Source organism: Grammomys surdaster, unplaced genomic scaffold (genome assembly GCF_004785775.1).
Source record: "Grammomys surdaster isolate TR1022 unplaced genomic scaffold, NIH_TR_1.0 169, whole genome shotgun sequence".
Classification (NCBI taxonomy): Eukaryota; Metazoa; Chordata; class Mammalia; order Rodentia; family Muridae; genus Grammomys; species Grammomys surdaster.
In genome coordinates this window covers 2,172,044-2,184,589 of record NW_021604617.1, presented here as the reverse complement: position 1 = coordinate 2,184,589, position 12,546 = coordinate 2,172,044, and the positions used below count along the sequence as shown (strand labels likewise).

At 39.4% G+C, this 12,546-nt stretch overlaps 1 pseudogene; it reads right to left on the bottom strand.

The window, feature by feature from the left end:
• Nucleotides 1–965: 965 nt before the first annotated feature.
• Nucleotides 966–12,228, bottom strand: LOC114620558 (annotated as a pseudogene).
• Between the last annotated feature and the right edge of the window lie 318 nt (nt 12,229–12,546).

Sequence of the window (12,546 nt, the reverse complement as noted above, 5' to 3'; positions counted from 1 at the left end):
AGTGTGGAGTGCCCACACTGGAGCTATCCTGACAGGAGCCCAATTCCTCATTACCTTACCTCCCCTGGCTGAGAAAGGGCCCTAGTTGTCTTTGTCCAGGGGTACCATCTTCTAAATCAAGTCATCAATTAATTAAATGTGACACTGAATCCTGGCTCTACAATGGTACACATATATACTGGATAGTCACAGTCATAAAAATTAATGAATAGTAGACATATAACCATACCAGGAGATCTTAAGATGTTATATTGGCCAGAGATCTTGGTCATAAGAAAATACATAATGTGATATTTCAGGTTTATGCCATGTAAGAACACACATAACCAACCTACATTGAGAAATTAGAGCATTTTTCGCTAAAGGAAGAGATTTCCTTAAAAGGATACTACAGAATATTGCTCAAAGTGATAGAATTCTTGCTTCTTTGGTTTAGTGTATTGATCGCATAGTTTTATTTATTAATAAAAATTTATTGATCTGTATAGTTTATTTCTGTGAATTGTTTTTTTGTAGATTATATTATTGTAATGAGATTCTATTTTTCAACAAGAGCTGATTAAAATAATTTTAGATAGAGAGATACTCATTGGAACACCTGTGATTCTTATAGAATATTATCCAACTTGATGAACAAAAATGTTCATTTTAGGATTAATCATAAAAATGTAAACACAGTATCTATTATTAGAGAAATAATTGGAAGAATAACAGCATAGCCATGAGACCTGTATAAACAGTGGTGGGTAGAGATCTGTGTTTCTTGCCTTGGAGAGATGGCTCATATTCTAGTAAGCAAAAGTACATAATGTAACCGCAATTTGTGTTATAGTGAACAGATTTCTGTCATGGTATCTATATTTGTCTTTCTGTGAGCCAAAGCGAGCAAGCAAAGAAGCAAACACAAGTGTATGCAGAGAATGCTGGACATGGATGGGCTTGAAAAAAGGCTACTTGTCAAATCCTCACCAGAGATTAAGAAAGAGGTAGAAGTGTTTGATTTGTTTCAGGATCTGGGATATTTGGTATACTGTAAGGGCAATAAAATCAATTAAATTGTATACTGAAAGTAAAAAAAAAAAAAAGATGTTCTGGAGCAGTGTGTAAATTCCAGTCCTGGTTGCACTGCTGTGGAAAAAGTGCGTATGTTAATGAGACAGTGGGATGGGTTTCATTTCCTGCCTATCTTCTTGGGAAGTAAGTTTTGTGAGGATCTGTGTGAAATTGTCAAACAGTATTAGTTTTTCTTACAGTTATTGTGTGTACTAACTTAAAAAAATAACAGTTTTCACTTAAAAGTGAACCATCTGGGCTAATCAGAATTCTTTCAAAATCTAGGAAGCATTAAGTGGTTGGGTCTCAGTAAATACATGTTGAAAATCTGAAACTGTCATGAGTCATGATTCAGAGTCATAGTCAAACTGGTTTATGCACAGAAGCTGAAACTAAAGCAGCCGCTATGGAGTAGAAGAAAGGCACAAGGGTAGAAGACACGAGGTAGGCATGTGCACAGTAGCTGTCCTAACAAGGGGTAGAGCCTTACAGCAGAGTAGTACTTTCTTGGTGTCAAGATCTCAGTGAGTCTAACCTCAAGCAGGTTACCCAATGAGGTGTGCATCTAAAGTAGCTCTGGTCTTAGTTATCTGTAAGACTTGCTTAGTACTCTTGTACACTAGGAACAAATCTCTAGCCCTCTTAGAATCATAATGTGTGGACTGGAGGGTGTCTTAGTCAGGGTTTCTATTCCTGCACAAAGCATCATGACCAAGAAGCAAGTTGGGAGGAAAGGGTTTATTCAGCGTACATTTCCAAATTGCTGTTCATCACCAAAGGAAGTCAGGACTGGACCTCAAGCAGGTCAGGAAGCAGGAGCTGATGCAGAGGCCATGGTGGGATGTTACTTACTAGCTTGCTTCCCCTGGCTTTCTCAGCTTACTTTCTTATAGAACCCAGGACTACTAGCCCAGGGATGGCACCACCCACAATGGGCCCTCAACCCTTGATCACTTATTGAGAAAATGTCTTACAGCTGTATCTCATGGAGGCATTTCCACAGGGAGGCTCTTTTCTCTGAGATAACTCCAGTGTGTATCAAGTTGACATACAAAAGCAGCCAGTACAGAGGGGACTGTCTCAGAATTAGCGATAAATAAGCCCCACCAACCTTTTCTCATGAAAGGGGAGATTGACTGGTCCAGGATAGATTTGGGGACGGTAGAACGATTTGCTATAGGATTATTTTTCATTTTCTCAAATGATGTCTCCTGGACGATTTTATCCACAACCTCTTCATCCAAATATTTTTTCCCATGAACTGCATTACCTTCTGGATTTCCTGCTTTGGGTCCTGTGGGTCCAGACAACCCTGTCAGAACCACATTCCTAAGGGAGCTTCCCTGTCCCTGATTCTGAAGCAGTACTTTACTTACCCTCTTCATATCTTCATAGAAGAGGAAGAGAATCTGGTATCTGTCTCGAATTTCCCACTATCCTTTCACATGGTCAAACCAGGATCCCCAACTTACTGTAACAGACAAGAACAGCTTGCATGGCCAGAAACCTCCTGAGTCCGGAAAGTTTGACTCTTTTTTTTTTTTTTTTTTTTTTGGTTTAAGGTACATCAGAGAAGGAAAAATGTTGAAACTCTGTATCAGATATATCTCAAATACACTGAGCTACTTGATTCTGAGGTCACATAGTTTCTGTTAGAATTGGGGATTTTGCCTTAATATGAGATAAAGTGGCTTCATGTTGATTATGCACGATCACTTGCATCCTCATATTATGACAGAGGCTCAGAGAAGTCTATAGACCAGGAATCCCTGAGTAAAGGCTTTTAAATAGGAGGCACAGGAAACTCTGGGTGATCAACTGTCGTGGGGAGCTCTCTCAACTCAGCCTCAGTGGAGTAAAAGCACAGGGGAACCCAGCATTTTTATTTACCTTTTCCATTGATGAAGGTTTCAAAATACTCATTCCAGGTGCCTGGTTCTGGGAGCACCTGGCTCATCCTATAGAAGTGGTAGTAGGAAACCATGCAGTCTTTAGCATTTCGAGCCACATAAAGGAACTTTGGAGAAGAAGAGAAGTGGGTTAAGGGGATACAAAAATGTGAAGTTCTGAGTTCTTTCTCTGGCTGAGTCCTCTTGGGTATGCTCAGCTCTCCTGCCCTGGCAGCAAGACTCAGTCTAGAGTATTGTTGCCAATTATGCTATGTCCAGCGCAGACCTAACTCATTAATAGTTACCGCAATTCTTGATTTCTCCTTTGTTATCAGGGGCTAACTCTTCCTCTATAAACTCTGACCTATTACCCAACTTAGAAGCCAATGAGCCTCCCAGAAACCTTAGTTCATTCTGGGAAAGCAATAGCTCCACCTGGTGTTTTGACGTGGAGCAGCACTGTGCATCCTACTTGGTATGAGCATAAACCTTTGTCTATGATGGTCATTTTGGAATCTGTGTGTTTTCACACAGATTAAACAAATGCTAGGTGCATTTGAATAAGGATCCTGCTGGTAGACCTTGTCATCTTGATAGACATCTAGCCTATGGTTTCTCCAAGTAAACATACTGCTGTGTTTAAATGGAAAGAATATTCTAAAGTGTTGGTTTAATTTTTGTTTTCACTTGAATTCTTGAACTTTGTACCTCAGGATGTCTTTCACTTGAGTATTTCCTGACATCTTATGAATGTCTTCCTTCTTTCTCATGTATCTGAGTACTAGCCACATCACATGATGCTTGCCTTTCCTCAGCCCTCATTCATCCTCTTTTCAAGTTCATACATTTCTCTATTCAGATGCACGTAGTCTGGGAGTTAGGTTAGTTCTTGTTTTTAATTTTCAGTGTTTTATATATAAGTCTCTAAATATGTATATAATATATATATATATATATGTATAATACATTTATGTGTGTGTAACTATGAAACACCATTTTTTTTATTTGATGATTCAACTTAAAATCACATCTTACTTCTTCATGTCATTTTTGATACAATTATTTCTTTTTGCACAGCATTAACATTTTCTTATTTTTGCATATAACAGGTTTGTTAGACGTTTTTGGGGGTCAACTCTAAATGTTCTTTAGCAGACACCCTTATGAATGTCTCTTTTCTTACGTATGTTGTAATGTATGATTATGATCACAGTGGTAATCTGGGGATCTGAGCTGAGCTGATTCTTTATATAGACTTCATATGTATTTCTGTTAGGTATACTGATGCTTCTGGCACTGGGGTCATCTTATATTCACCTGTATGAGCTATCAGTGTCCTGGACAGGGCAAGAGGAGGGAATTAAGCTTTAAAAACCTTTGAGAGATGACTCAAGTCTACCCAGAAGCTGCCCCTGGTCTCCTTTACCACCCACAATGTACATTATATTGGTAAATTTCCTTCTGTTGTTTGAATTCACTAAGAAGATGGCTCTGGAAGTGGGGTTTCTCCACACACACTTCAACACCAAGCATGTTTTTCTAAGTGGTCTCCAAGATCCCTTATCTGGGAAGAGACTACTCTGCAAACTCTGTGACAAGGAGGGAAAAGAACAGAGTAAAAATAGCCCAAGTAAATTCTTTGTGTTACTGAGAACATCTGGAAGGTGAACTATTTCCTACAGGTGTTACTTTGTTAGCTCATTAGGAAAGAGATGCTAGAAGGTCAGGTCTTAGTCATAGAGAGAAAGCTCAATGTGAAACTCCATCTGATGCTTAAACTTCCTCAGTTAGTATCTTGAAAAGTTGTGAGCATAGGATCTACTGATGTTATTTCTTTCCTACTTGTCCTTTAATTTGGAGGCCTACTGTAATTGGCCTGGCACTCTTGATGGGTAAGCAGGCTGGCTATCCAAGATTCATCAGTAGTTTTGCTAGATGTTTGTGAGTCCTACCTTTGTAGCATTATTTTTCTATTGTGATTTGTTGCTTGACCTTGAAGCCTCACCAGTTGCATACTACACTCTGCCTGGGACCCTCTCTGCTGGGAAAACCAGCTGTCAGATTTAAGAGGGCTGGCTGCCCAGTTAGTTTCTGCATTATGCTTTGATGACCTGATTTGTTGTCTCTCTGTTTATCTATCTATCTATCTATCTATCTATCTATCTATCTATCTATCTATCTAGCTCCATCCTTCCATTTGCCTCCCGCTTGCTATTTATTCTTTTTCTTTGGCTTTCTATATATGGTTAATAAACTCACTCATTCAAAACTGAAAGTATAGCCATTGAAGATTATTCTCTGCACCATAGAGCTCAACTCCTCCACCTATGTATACATGTGTTGCTGTAAACCTCCAACCCAAGTATGACTGGTCAAAGAAAACACAACTCAATAATTATGAATATATTCTGCAAGCCTAGATTGGGCAGATTCACCACATCACTACTCTATTTCCCAGATATGAGACCCTTATAACTTGATGGTTTTCCAGACCCTTCAATCACTGGATCCAGCCTTTATTTTACAAATTAAGGTGGGCAGAAGTTTCAATAGAATTCACCTGTGTAATGACTCACTCCGCCTCTACAGCCCTTCACAGGAAAGGGGAATTAGTATCAAAATACAAGGCCAGGGCTATCCACAACACTTCCCCCTTCCTGTCCAGTTAAAAGACTCCTTTCTCCCAAATATAAATTGAACACAACTATATTACCATATTGTAATTGTTAAAGTACAGAATAGACCTAACACCCAGTCCATCAATTTTGTTAACTAAATAGAACCTCTGTCATCTCTTCTAACTAAAAGATTTAGTTCTGAACCTGGCCTTTTTCCTGGGTTTAGAATGAATGTCAGCTGAAAATCATCCTCTCAAATCTGTTCTCTCAATGTAAATAGCTGGGTTGGCTATGAGAATGTAAGTCTTCAACCAGAAATCCAGAATGACTGAATTAACTGAAATTATGGTAAGCACAAAGCTTCTAAAACTTAGCCGATATATAGAGACCACTGAACACCTGGACAGTCCCTAAACTTCAAAACATTGGAGCAAATCTTCAGTCTTCTGGCCCAGGATCATCTGTCAGACCTAGTAATGCAGAAATATTATGGGCTGATTACTCTGTCTTGGCAGATATAATCAGTTGACTATTCTGCAAATGTGTCCTTTTCTGGACAGAAATTTGTCTGTAGATGAAAAGAGGCAGTTCTTGTCTAGTGGCTGTCTCACCACAACTGGATTAACTCCAAAGATGCTTAATTTCTTAGAATGCAAGACAGTGAAGCTGTCAGGAGCAGGCAGGTTTCTAATCAAAATGAATATTTATACAGGAATGTCTGTAACGTCAATTCTATGGACGTCTGACATTTTTGAAAACTAGCTATCTATGTAAAGCAATGTGGACTGTTGTTCATTAACTCCTCTCAGCTATTTCTAAATAACAACTAGAAAACACCCTAACAGTAAACTCAGAGCCATGAATTTGCCATAGGCCCTCAACTTACAGGCTAACCATCTCAAATCAGTTAACAAAATTAAAGAAGGAGTGGGTCTAAACCTTATATTTCTAAATGTGTTATATAAGCACAATGCCCATGAGAGTAACAATATTAATCTCACTTTTATATCAGTAAGAAACTCATATCAATGAAAACCTTAAATTTGAAATCAAAATAAATTTTGTACCATACATGGATGATGTTGGCCCATGGTATCTCTGGTCTCTCTCCTCATTCACTTATCTCCTTGTTCTTAAGCTTTATTCAGTCCCTGTGCAAACATTAAAGCTAATGTTTCTGAATTACCCAGGGCATCAAATACCAATGCACAGCTCCAGGCTAATTATACTTTTCTTAATTTTATTCCATTTTTTTCTGCAACTTAGGAATTTTTATCAACTTATTTGATCTCAGTTGGACAATATTAGGAGGTGTTCCTTAGTGATTTTGTGGTATTTGGCCTCAGTAATGCCAGTAATAGAATGGTCATTCCTCTCCTATCTTTAATGGCAGTCGGCAAGTAATTTGATCATGGGAGTCCTAACTATACTCCTGCTATCTAGAAATGTTTTAGTCCTTTTAAAAATAATCCTTAAAATTTAAATTATGTAATTATTTTATGCATATTGATGTTTTGCCTTCTTGTATGAACTTGTCTCATGTGCATGCAGTCCCCCCAGAAACGAGAAGAGGGCATCAGATCCCCTAGAACTGAAGTCTCAGACAGTTGTGAGCCTCCAAGTGGGTGCTAGTATCTGGGCCTGCATCCTCTAGAAGAACAGCCAATGCTCTTAACCACTGAACCATTTCCTCAGTCTTTTTTTTTTTTTAACCTTTCTTTCTCTATTTCCCATTTAGAAAAAGAAAACCCTTAGAAAAGCTATTGATTGTCTCATCCTGGAATCTTGGCTCCATCCACAGCAGCCTTACTCTACCCATGTACACTTCTAGCATAGTCCAGCATCTTCATCGTGTCAGGAACATACTAGACAAGACACTAGGGTACAAGACATAGTTCTAGAAAAGGTGAAACAAGCCTGGAGGCTGCTGAAGCTCTAGCCAAGCCTCCCCTGCAGCTCTACTAGGACTGACCATTTGAACACCAGTCCTTTGCTCTTGATCTGCTTAGTCTTGTTTGTGCTCCATTCCATAAGTCTTCCTATAACCTTTAGCCTATGGTTCCTGCTCTCCACTCCCAGTCTGCTTCACTGAAGAACACATGATCTCTACACCTCAGTCTGACCTCTGCCTTCACATCATATTTGAAAGCATCCAGGGAAATACCCTACTAAGTCTAGTCTGGTGTTTGACTTTACTGCAGAGGATTTGGTCTCAGAGATAGAAGATAGATAGAGTTGAGGAAGGTATTCTCACCCAGACTCTGGAGGCCTGGATTTCTGGGATTTCTGATCCAGTCCCCATGGGAAATGCTGCTATCTTACCTTACAGTTGTTTGTCCAGAAAGATGGTGGCAGTAGCTGAGTGGGAAGATGGGTCCTTAATATCCTTGGAGCTGGCATCTCATTGGCTTTGTCCACACCTGTAACAGAATTCAGGAGATGACTGCACATTGTGTCCAGCACATGAGAATATCCACTCCAGGTGCTACTCAGAGTACCATAATGCACATATGGATTCTCTTATTTTTGCTCTTTTGGGGGGAGGAGCTATAGAAGAATAATTGGTATTGCTTTTGTGTTTGTCGGCTTACATAGCTTAAGAGTTGGATTCCAGCTTTGAGTGAATTTACCTTTTCAGTTTTCAAGAGATAAGTTGGAATCTTAGATAAGTGTGTATGTTACTAAGAAAATCCAGACAGGACTGCTTCTCAGTCCATGACCCCTGAAGTAGCGCTTTTCTTTTGTAAAGGGAACAGTGAGCCCCCACCAAGAACTTATATAGGAATCTCTCAACCCACAGAATATCAGATTCACTGGTTCCTCAAATTCTAGGAGAATGGCAGACTGAATTCTTATTTCTTTAAGAAAATTTAGAGGCCCAGGCTACAAGTTCCAAGGAGATCAGACAGCCACTAATGGCAACACATTCCACACATGTGCAGTGTGTTCTTCCTGAACTAGATGTGCCTCATGGCTTGAGTTGTACAATCCCCCTCTGGGATTTCTCCGCTTCCCCCTACTCCTTTTCCTCATCAAATTCTTCCTTCTTCTCGATCTCTTCCTCTTCTTTATTCTAGTGCTGAATAGAAATCAGAGACAGTCTGAGTTCATGAAATGCCCTCACTTCCTATAAAACCTATTAGAATGGACTTCTCTAATTCTATCATGTTGCTTGGATTCTTATCAGAGCCCTTCCATGTTGCTGTCTATCTGTATGTCCATGGAGTTAAGAATTCTCCTAACAAGATTTTCATCTCTAAGGAAACACCTCTCTGTGTCCCTCTCAATACCCAAACCTGAAGTCTTTTTATGAGAACCTCAAGGACTTTACTCTATCATTTTGAAGCTGAGGATAAGCACATTTGTATAATGAGCCAGAACCAATCATGAACAGAGAGCAGACTCCTTCACCTTCCTTCAAACCAGAGTCAAACCTTCTCTATGGTTTTGTCCAGTGATGTTTCTTCTACAATGTCTTTTCTGATACATGATTTATAATTTTTGCACTTCTGTTTAGAACTCTTACAGGGACTTTCTCTGTGAATCATTGAGTTTAACTGGGGTAAGAGGAAATAAAGATATTGTAGACTCTCTCTAAGATCTTTCCTTTAATTTAGGAATCAGGGTTTTCAAGTAATGCCAGTGAGGGGCTAAGAGAATTAGTCCTGAGTTGCTTCAAGGATTGGAATGAAATCATGCTGTTAAGTGGCACATTGGAATCTGGATTCTGATACACAGAAAATAGTAAAGATTCTTTTACATGAATAATCAGAAAGCCTGTCACACAAGGAGCAGATGCACTTACAAAACCTTGAAGTATGACAGGTAATAAGTGACATTTAACTATAAACGTGCAGCAGGAGGGCATGCAGTGAAGTTCCTCTAGGTGTAATGGAGTTTCCAGAAAGGCTTAGCTACAGAACATAGGAAGCCCAATGTGCCATTAGATTAAATAGGAAAAAGGTAAACAGAGCATTAGCACAGGTCTCAGCTTCCTGACTATAGATACAATGTATTCACCTGCCTCAAGCTTCTTTGACAGATTCATAGTATGAGCTGAAATTTGAACTTCAAGCTAGAACATCCCTAAAATACTGTAATCAGAACTTAATGAACCATTCTGGTGGGAGTTTGGAAGACAAGAAATGTCAAGAAAAGAGTAGATAGTGGAGGCTCAACTAAGGAGAGTTAGGAAGTGCTGTATTAAGAGGTGGACTAGAGGTTACTATATTATATTTTGGTGAAGAATCTGTCAACATACTGCTCATGTCCTAAGAATTTGAGTAAAGTTGAATTCACAAATAAGGGGCTAACATGTTTAGTAAACAAATCTCAAGACTAGATAGTGTCATGTTATTTTCATGTGCATGGCTGTTTTTCAGTTCCAGAGTGAAAGTGGGCAAGTAAAAAAAAGTAATGAGAAGTGTGTAGTTTGACAAGAGAAGAAACATGGCTTGATTAAAATTTCAGAGAAGGCAGAACAGAAGTGGCTGTTAAAGAGTTCCTTCATTAAAGAGACATGCCCTTGGGTACCAGAGTAAGGAAGCACTGCAAGGTGGAAAAAAGGAGAGGCTGTGCTGACAGTTGCCTTCTCTGGTCACTGCAGCTGTGCCAAGTGACCCCTGTGGAGATGAGGCAGATAATTCTGGCCTTCAGAAGGTCTGAGCACAGAGCATAAATTTGTGTTTGTCTGGAAGATGAAACATTTGTCATCTTAAGAAAAGGATGGGAAAATAAACCTACTGGTAGAGAGTATCTGGGAAATTTCTCTGTACCTGCCTTAGCTATGATACATGAACATAGTCTTCCATCACAGTGAGAAACCACACACTGTCCTCTCATTACCTGTATAGTATTTATATCACAGTCTCATTACCTGTATAGGCTTCATATCACAATATCCAATTGATCTAGAAATTAAACTATTATGGAAAGGAAATGATCTAAGTCAGTTCAAGAGAAAGGAGGAAACAAATCCTATGGAGGAGAATTAACAAAGACAACTGTGACGATTACACTGCCCAAAATCACAGTCAGGATATTCTGTGCTGGGGTAGATAACCCACAGAGGTTTCAAAGCATGGCTAGACCAGGCATGAGACTATAAAGTAAGTGGCCATCTTCATAGTCAGGGACTTCTGGAGATAGGAGAGCTAGACATATAGAAAGAATATCCTGACATGAAAACATCCTCTAGCATGGGTTAACAGTCCATAAGTGTATCTAATCAGGAGCTTCCTGTCTGGAGACATTTGGAAGAATTTATCAGAGACTGCCAATGACTTTGCCAAGAGTGCCATATTCCACATGAGAATGGTCCTGACATCCCCTCACACCAGCAGTTGCTAAGGTTCCAAAGTTTCTGTTAACACAGCTCTGTAATATGAGAACTTAGGAGGATAGGTTTCCTTCCTAGTTTCTCTCTTCTGGCTGTCCTTGTGAACTTTTCCGCATGTATGAAACAAAAAAATCATCTGGTTAACATTATGTGAAAAAATAGCTTTTCAACTGAGCACAAGTAATTGCCTCCTCATGTTTGTGGGGTGTGTGTGTGTGTGTGTGTGTGTATTTTGAAGTATTAGATACTGTTCAGAAAGTACTAGGTTGTAATATTGTAGAATACTGACAGCAGATGGGTATGAACTGTTGCTGAGTAAAGTTTTGTACCTTCTTGTGTTCTATAGTTACACATGACTAGATAAAAATTATAATGGGAAAATAAGGCAGAACTTCACATTCATGTACATCTTTCCTCTCTGTTGACTCATATTTGGTGGAACTAGAGAAAAGAAAAGAGATGGACCTGGAAAGAGTGGTACATGCCTTTAACCCAACAGTTAGAAGGCTGAGACAGATGAGTTCCAGCTAATCTATATAATGAGTTCCAGGATAGCCAGATCTATGTAGAAAGATCTGTTTCAAAAATCAAAGAAGGAGGACGAGAAGGAGAGAGAGGAATAAGGAAGAGGAGGAGGATGAAGAATAGGAGGAGATGAAGAGACAAGGACAGAGATAAGAAGAGAATAAGGGACTCTTACCTTATGACTGGGGTGGCCGTGCCCACTCAATATAAGGGGGGCGATGTTGAATGATGGCTTGCTTGCACTTCTCCACATCTCCATTCTGCTCAATCATGTCCACAATTTCCTGAATCCATGTTGTCCCTGCAGAAACCATAAAGATTAAGAGGCAGAAACCTATTATTCTTCAAGCGTACTAATGATGGGGTGTGGATACAGATGTTGGCTTCACTTTCCACTCTGGCCAGGATTCTGCTAGCTATGGAAAGAAGACTTTGAACCTCTGTGAAAGGTGAAACAGTAGAGACAAAGCTCAACTTTTCCCAAGAAAAATGAATGATAAAGGTGAGTAGGCTTCAAAAAGTCCAGGGATAAAGACATTTGAGATGGCACCCATCATGAGACAAAAAGGGGCATGTTTCCATTATAGGAAATTCTAACTTAAGTGAGGAATTCAGATGGCTCAGAGGGTGAGGCTGGGCTGTTACTCTACCAGGTTACCTGATTTAGGGTAAGTACAAATGAATAGGTCATTTGGCTTGGCCTTGAAGGTCTGAATCTGCCTCCAGTTGTCCACAGTTGGAGCCTGCAGTGGGATCCCTGCTACCTCTTTAAGTTTTGTTTGTTCAATTCTGGGATCAGTGCCATGATGTCTAAGGGTAGAGGGTCCAGTAGCTGTGAGAAAAGAACAGAATAAGAATTTAAATACTGTGATAATATACACATGACATAAAAATGAGTGTTAACTATCATTAGTGAGTGGCCCAATGGCATCATTACTATTCCCACTGTTGTATGCCCATCATCACCTTCCATCTCCAGAAAACTTTTCACTTTCCTAGGCACTCAGTAATGCTAAAGTTCCATTACCTTATCCCTGACTACTAATATTTGCTTTCTATCTTCTTGAAGTATAGATGCTTTAGAGAAGTAAATCCTCTTTGTCCTTTTGTGAGTGGTTTATGT